We start from the raw sequence: 8,282 nt of genomic DNA, 5'->3' as shown, positions 1-8,282 counted from the left end.
AAAAAAAAAAAAAAAACTCAATGGAATCAATTTATTTATTTATTTATTTAAAAGATGAGGATATTATTTAAGGATACCTGTAGTCATCGGAAGAGGAAGATGAAGGACTGCACCTACGACGACGTTTGGTGTGCGAACGACTTTTCTTAGGGATCTTAAGAGAGTCTTTTTTGTGTTTATCTTTATGGCGGCGTGAGCGACAGTCTCGATCGGAGGAGGATGATTATAAACAATCATTAATTTACAAAAAAAAAACAACAACAACAACAAAAGACAGTCCAAATCAGCTATCATATAGTGATTACCTTCCCCCTTCAGATCTGCTTCCTTCAAGCCATAAACAACATAGACCTGGTTGAATCCTTCAATACAAAATCACACGGTCAATCAATCATCAAACCATAACTAAACAAAATCTCGAACGAAACAAACAGAATTATCAAAATTAGGGTTTAAGCTCTTCCTAAATCAACTTCTCACTCAGTCAATTTCACTAACACATAAACTCAACATCCATAAGCCGATCAATCAATCATCAAAACCTAACTAAACAAAATCTCAAAAACATATCAGCAATGCGACTGATAAAAACAGAGAGGGTCGCATGCCACTGATAAAAACGAAACTGAGGCATCCAAACATGAAATCTTTGGCACTGGACTTACCTGTGTGAGCAGAATTCGGCCTGAACGCTAGCCAACTTCGCCGGAAAGTCGATTTGCTAACCCTAGACACCAACAACACTGACAACCAGAAGCCATTCGAGAGCGAGAAAGAGAACCATGAAAGAGAAAGAATGTTGTCTATATTTTAAAATCTGATTAAGGTTTTTGTCATTTGAATGAAAGGGGAATTTAGAGGCGGGTGTTTGAAATCCATTTGAATTTTGAAATCTGATTACCTCTTTCATGTTTAACTTTTTGTTTGTGGGTTCTGTGCGTCTGACCCTGTGGTTCAACATACCACTTTGACTTAATTAAAGTTTAATTAAAAATAAAAAATCTAGAAAAATTACACCTAGGATCGGATTAAGGAGTGAGGCTTGAAAAGTTGACACGTAGGATCGGATTAAGGGGGGAGGCTTGAAAAGTTGACACCTAGGATTGGATACGCTTCCTTTATTATATAGGAAGATATGTGTGTGTGTAATAATAATAATAATATATGTTGTAGTATAGACCACTTCGTGGTTAGCGATGCATAGTAGTACTGTAATTTTAATTCCAGTCTTAGTGTGTATTTGACGCATACTATAATAGAAAAAAGTAAGTCGCAATGCTCGACGCTTTTGACCAATATGTGTGTTGTATGATTGTTGCCTAAATTATTAATTATTTGGTGATATTAATAATTGGAAAATGTTTAAAATTCAGATGGACGACGAAGTAAACCAGGAAAACCAGAATAATGATAACTAGAGTAACACTAACCTGGATAACGATAACCCGAACAACAACAATAATGGAAACCAAGTGGATAACAGTGCCATGCAACATATAGTGGCACAAGGGATTATAGATGCGATGCCATATATTATCAAAACGGTTAGGGAAGCGGAAAATAAAATTAAACATGATAGCAAACGACCTTCTGAACCTGAACACAGCGTGAACAATGGACCCGTACTTCAAGTGCCCATTCCCAAAAGAAGAAAAACCGTGTCTTACGGTTGTTCTTATAAAGAATTCTGGTCTTGTAAACCAATGGAATTCTCGGGCAATGAAGGGGCCGTTGCATCTCTACGCTGGATAGAAAAGACTGAGGCAGTCTTAAGAATAAGTAAATGTGCGGAAGAGGATAAAATAATGTTTGCTTCCAATCTGTTTAAGAATTCAGCACTAGAATGGTGGAACACTATCCTCCAGTCTAGGGGAAGTGATAGAACTTACAATATGGAATGGGAGGAGTTTAAAAACATGGTAGAAAGGAAATTCTACCCTCCTAATGAAAAGGAACAAATAGTAAACAAATTTCTAAACCTTAGGATGATTGGGGTAGATAGTAAAGGTTATACTACATTATTCCTTGAATATGCTCGAATAGTACCAACCCTTGCTTCACCTGAACCAGTATTAATCTCCCGTTACATTTGGGGATTAATTGGAGAGATTAGACATGTAGTCAAGGCAGCTTTACCTCAAACCATAGAAGAAACTGTAGAACTAGCCAACACTTTGACAGATGAATTAGTCCGTACACGAGAAGAGGATCAAAGGAGGAACCTAACCCAGAAGCTTACCCAAGAATTCCGTTCTGGAAATTCTAACCGTGGGAGAAATGTAGGTTCTACCTCTACACCCTACTGTAAGTATTGCAAAAGGAAGCATTCAGGAAGATGCTCCATATACTGTAACTTTTTCAAAATATCTGGACACAAGGAGGAAGATTGCAGGAAAAAGCCTAACAACAGGATATGCTACAACTGCGGAGAACAAGGTTATATCAAGCCTAACTGTCCAAAAATAGCTCCAGCCATGAACACCAAGACTACTAAAAATGCTAGAGCATTTGTTCTGACTGCAGAAGAAGCAAAGATGATCCCGGATGTGATCACTGGTACGTTTTTAGTTAATGATGTTTTTGCTAAAGTATTATTTGACTCTGGTGCGAACCAAAGTTTTATTAGTACTTCATTTTGCAAACTTCTTAATCAATCATTAACTAAACTCCCACAAGAATGTCTAGTAGAAACAACAATTGGGGAAACCATTAAGATTTCTGAAATCTTGCAGGGAGCAAGAATAGAAATTTTAAATCAGAAATTTATTGCAAACCTTTACCCAATGAATCTGGCAGGATTTGATGTTGTATTAGGAATGGATTGGTTAATAGCCAATAAAGCCAGTATTTTATGTGATCAAAAGTCAATTCAAGTAAATTCACCAAGGGGTGAAAAGATCACAATTAAAGGAAATAAAACCTCTAAATCCACAAAATTCATCTCTGTGATGAAAACAACAAGTTATATAAGGAAAGGATCATTAGTGTATTTGATTTCTATAATCACTAACACTAAAGGAAAAGAATTAAAGGATATTCCAGTAGTATCCCAGTTTTCAAATGTATTTCCAGAAGAGCTACCAGGACAACCTCCCGACAGGGAAGTTGAATTCAGAATCCATTTGATACCAGGAACTGCACCAAGTGCCAAGGCACCTTACCGTTTGGCACCCGCAGAAATGCAAGAGCTGAAGAAACAATTAGATGAATTGTTGGAGAAGGAATTCATACAGCCAAGCTTATCGCCATGGGGAGCACCGATTTTATTCGTAAAAAAGAAGGACGGATCAATGCGTATGTGCATTGATTACCGTGAATTGAACAAGGTCACGATTAAGAATCGGTATCCATTACCAAGAATAGATGATCTGTTTGATCAATTGCAAGGAGCACGATTTTTCTCTAAAATCGATTTAAGATCAGGATATCATCAATTAAAGGTACAGGAAGAGGACATTCCTATAACCGCTTTCAGAACAAGGTATGGCCATTATGAATTTACTGTCATGCCATTTGGTTTAACCAACGCCCCAACTGCATTTATGGACATGATGAACCGAATATGTAAGCCATATTTGGATAAATTCATAATTGTCTTTATAGATGATATTCTTGTTTATTCTAAAAGCAAAGAAGAACATGCAGCGCATCTGCACGCACTTCTAAGTTTACGAAGAAAAGAAAAGCTTTATGCTAGGTTTTCGAAGTGTGAATTTTGGTTAGAACAGGTACAATTTCTTGGACATCTAGTTAATCATGAAGGAATTAATGTAGATCCCACCAAGATCGAGGCGATTACCAAGTGGAAAACCCCTGAGTCACCAACCGAGGTTAGAAGTTTCTTAGGATTGGCCGGTTATTATAGAAGATTTATTCGAGATTTTTCTAGAATAGCCATTCCTTTAACTAAGTTAACCTGTAGATCCGTTAAGTTTGAATGGGGACTAAAACAAGAAGAAACCTTTAAAACTCTTAAGCAAAGATTAACCCATGCACCCATACTAGCGTTACCAGAAGGAACTGAAGATTTTGTAATCTATTGTGACGCTTCCAAGCTAGGTTATGGATGTGTATTAATGCAACGTCAAAAGGTTATAGCTTACGCTTCTAGACAACTTAAGAATCATGAAGAGAATTATTCAACCCATGATCTAGAGTTAGGAGCTATAATTTTTGCCCTTAAACTTTGGAGACATTACCTATACGGTAGTAAGTTTACCATATTCACCGACCATAAGAGTTTAAGGTATGTTTTTGGGCAAAAGGAGTTGGAAATGAGACAAAGGCGCTGGATGGAGATACTTAGTGATTTTGACTGTAATATCCCGTATCATGCAGGAAAGGCAAATGTAGTAGCTGATGCTTTAAGTCGAAAGTATCATTAAAAGCCAAAAAGAGTACGTTCTCTTAAGTTAAATCTGCAGGTAGATTTAAATGATCAGATTAGAAAAGCACAAGAATCAGTAATCAAGGATGATACTGAGAAACTGAAAGGAATGATTAAGGAATTAGAACAAGGAACAGATGGAATTTGGAGATTTCATAAGAAAAGAATGTGGATACCTAAATTAGTAAACCTACGCCACTGTATATTAGAAGAAGCCCATAAGTCTAAGTATACGATGCATCCTGGAAGTGATAAGATGTATCGGGACTTAAGGAAGAATTTCCGGTGGATAAGAATGAAAAAGGATATAGCAGCATATGTTGCAAACTGTTTAACAAGTTAAAGCTGAACATCAGAAACCCTCAGGTTTATTGCAACAGTTAGAAATGCCTGTTTAGAAATGGGAATTGATAACAATGGATTTTGTTACCAAATTACCCAAAACAAGAAAAGGTAATGATACAATCTGGGTGATTGTAGACAGACTAACCAAGTCAGCTCATTTCCTACCAATGAAAGAAACTTTCAGTATGCAACAGTTAGCTAAATTATATGTAAATGAAATAGTTTCATTACATGGAATTTCTCTATCAATTGTTTCTGACAGAGATAGTCGTTTTACCTCTCATTTTTGGACAAGTTTCCAAAAAGCAATGGGAACCAAGTTGAATCTAAGCACCGCTTATCATCCTCAAACGGACGGACAAAGCGAAAGGACAATTCAGACAATGGAAGATATGCTTAGAGCTTGTGTAATTTATTTCGGAGGTAATTGGGACGATCATTTACCATTGATAGAATTTTCTTATAATAACAGTTATCACACAAGTATCAATGCTGCACCATTCGAAGCACTTTATGGACGAAAGTGTCGAACGCCAGTCTGTTGGGCAGAAATTGGAGAAAAGTAACTATCTGGACCTGAGATAGTACAAGAAACAACAGACAAAATCATTCAAGTCAAGGAACGACTGAAAGCAGCACGTGATCGACAAAAGAGTTATGCTGATAACAGACGAAAGCCTTTGGAATTTCAAGTAGTAGATAAAGCGTTATTGAAAGTCTCTCATTGGAAAGGAGTGGTAAGATTCATCAAAAGGGGAAAGCTAAGCCCCAGGTATGTTGGACCTTTTGAGATTATTAGAAGAATAGGACCTGTAGCCTATCAACTACAACTGCCAGAGGAAATGGCAGGAATACATGATGTATTTCATGTATCTAATCTCAAGAAATGTTAAGCTGATGAATCACTAGTAGTACCTCTTAAGTATATAGAGGTAAATGAACAGTTAAAATTTGTAGAGGAGCCTCTACAGATTGAAGACAGGAAAGTTAAGAACCTCAAGCACAAGAGAATAGTTCTGGTCAAAGTGAAATGGGACTCCAAAAGAGGACCATAATACACATGGGAACTTGAATCAGAAATGCAAAGGAAATATCCACACCTGTTCCAGTAGATCTCGAGGAGGAGCTCTAAAACAAGGTGGGGAGGATATAACAACCCACCTAAATTTTTTCTCTGACGCCCTAAAATATATTTTAAAATATCCCTATATGTCTCAAAATACACCCCGTATGTGAAAACCGAGCCCAAAATCCATTATAGCATTAAAAATGAAATAAAAATCAAATTTTTATGTTGCTCGCGGGCCGCGTAGATCCTTTAAGGACCTTACGCGGGGCGCGACAACCCTGCAACAAGGCGCAGCCCTGAGCCGACACGTGTCATCATTGTGTCAACCCTAAACTCGACGAATTAGCAAGCCTACGCCCTATTACTCTATGTCGCGGGCCGCGTAAGCCTTAGCTTAATCTTACGCGGGCCGCGAGGGAAGCTGAAGTGTCGCATATATATAGAGGTGCTCGGCCTTCAGTTTTCGTTGCTCAATTCTTTGATCTCTCTCTCAATTTCTGCATAGATAATATAATTTTCGGGCATTATACCCCCTAATTAACGAAGTTCTGCCCCGATGTAAGTATTATAACCCCGGTTACGTATTAGATACGCTGCTCGATTGATCCAGGGTTCCGTAACGGTTGTCGAGGTTCTGCCCGACGTAGTCGTTGGAATGCCGTCTCGGGGAGGGTATAACTAATGTAAATATAAAGGGTTATTATACTAACACGTGTGCATTGTGTAAATTATAGATAATCACCAGGAAACCTTAGAAGAATTCTAAGACAGCAATGTGAGTAATCTCCTTTTTGTAAATTGTTTTTACAAAACCTTAAATGTTTTACAATGTGATTAAGCAGTGATTGAGTCTTTGTAGTTCTTCAATTACTGCCGGTATGTTGGGGTTTTGTATACAAAATGTGGAACACGTTACCATTGGACAACGAGTTAGCCAATGTGTAATATGACCCACCAGTAAGGATTGACAATACTGAATGAGTAATTGTGTAGAAATAAACAATGTGATAGCTCTCAATACTGTTAATGGATAAAACTCTTCCTTATTAAACTGGGATTCACTCACCAGTATTTCCCACTGACAAAATGTTTTTAAACGCGTTTCAGGTAACAAAATGTGAAAGCCAACTAGAAGCCAGCTGGACAGCACTGAAGGTTTAGAAAAGTGGCTATAAGTGTTACCTAAATAAAAGAAGATGTTTTATTCAATAAAATAGGGATTTTCCCTATGAAAATGTTTGTAATGAAAACTTGGGTTTTATCCCAATATGTTTAATATTATAAAAGTGTGGTATTTACTCTGATAAACATTTCCTAACTACGGTCCTGATGAAAATTCCGCTGCCAAATTTATAAACATAATGATACCACCACAACTGGTCTAACGGCCGCCCGTTCTCGGGACAGATAGGGGGCGGGAGTTGCGACAGTTTGGTTTATTGCTGTAGATGCCCAGCTATACTTTTTGGCCAAATCTCAACTTAAAAACTTCATAACTTTCATTCTACTTGTCTGTTTTACACGATTCTTTTTCCTACACGTTCGTAATTTAATTCTCCATCTTATGGAGTTAAAACCTGATATTCAACTACTTCAAAAATTCAAATTTCAAGCTCTCGGCTTGAAATTCCTTTTTTTACACTTTTGACCCGTTTCATGATTCATTAAACCAACAAGTTCGTTATTCCAAAATTCTTATGAACATCATATTTCAATTGTTTCTTTTGACACAAGATTTAAATCACGGGTTATTATGCATCATTAACCCGTCTATAAATATGCGCTTATTTTGACTCGTTAAGGGTATTTAATCGCTTTTACGCACAAACCCCGCTCATTCATTTCTAGCGTTATATTTTCATATTACTTGTCAAATGAACTTCCACCACAACTATCCTTATAGTGGTTAATGAATATCCATAGATTATTCCGAATTTACTCTATTTCGGTTATTCTACGGCAAAAGTTATTTTGAGGCATTTGATTCAAAAAGGATTTATGCCTATGCTTCAACACTTAACTAAACTTTACTTTATCATAATACATGTTTCTAAATGACTCATAAGGGTCGTTTATCCTATATACCCATCAAGGGCGTTTTGGTCAATGTTAGTCCCTCTTTTACGACGAATGACTTTCACTAATTATTTGACCCAAAATCGCATGTTTAACTAACAACTTATTTAAGCGTACCTGGCTCGGGTCAACTTATTGACCCGTTTTAATACCTTGTCTTCATTTATTTGCTATTTCCTAGCATCGCTAATTCACAAGCCGTTCATCCTGCGGGCATGAGACTCGACATACACCTATTAGTCGTTAATTGTCAAATGGTATCAACATTACCATTTGATCCGTTTTACCCTTTTTATTAATTTAGGCGTACTTATAAAGTAGCCATTCGAAAGCTCATTTATCATAGTCTTTTCGTGACTAATTTACCGTTCCACCCCGTTTTACCATTAACTATGGTTTTTTTTA

The sequence above is a fragment of the Helianthus annuus genome, chromosome 1 (assembly GCF_002127325.2).
Source record: "Helianthus annuus cultivar XRQ/B chromosome 1, HanXRQr2.0-SUNRISE, whole genome shotgun sequence".
Classification (NCBI taxonomy): domain Eukaryota; kingdom Viridiplantae; phylum Streptophyta; class Magnoliopsida; order Asterales; family Asteraceae; genus Helianthus; species Helianthus annuus.
This window is presented reverse-complemented; position numbering follows the sequence as displayed.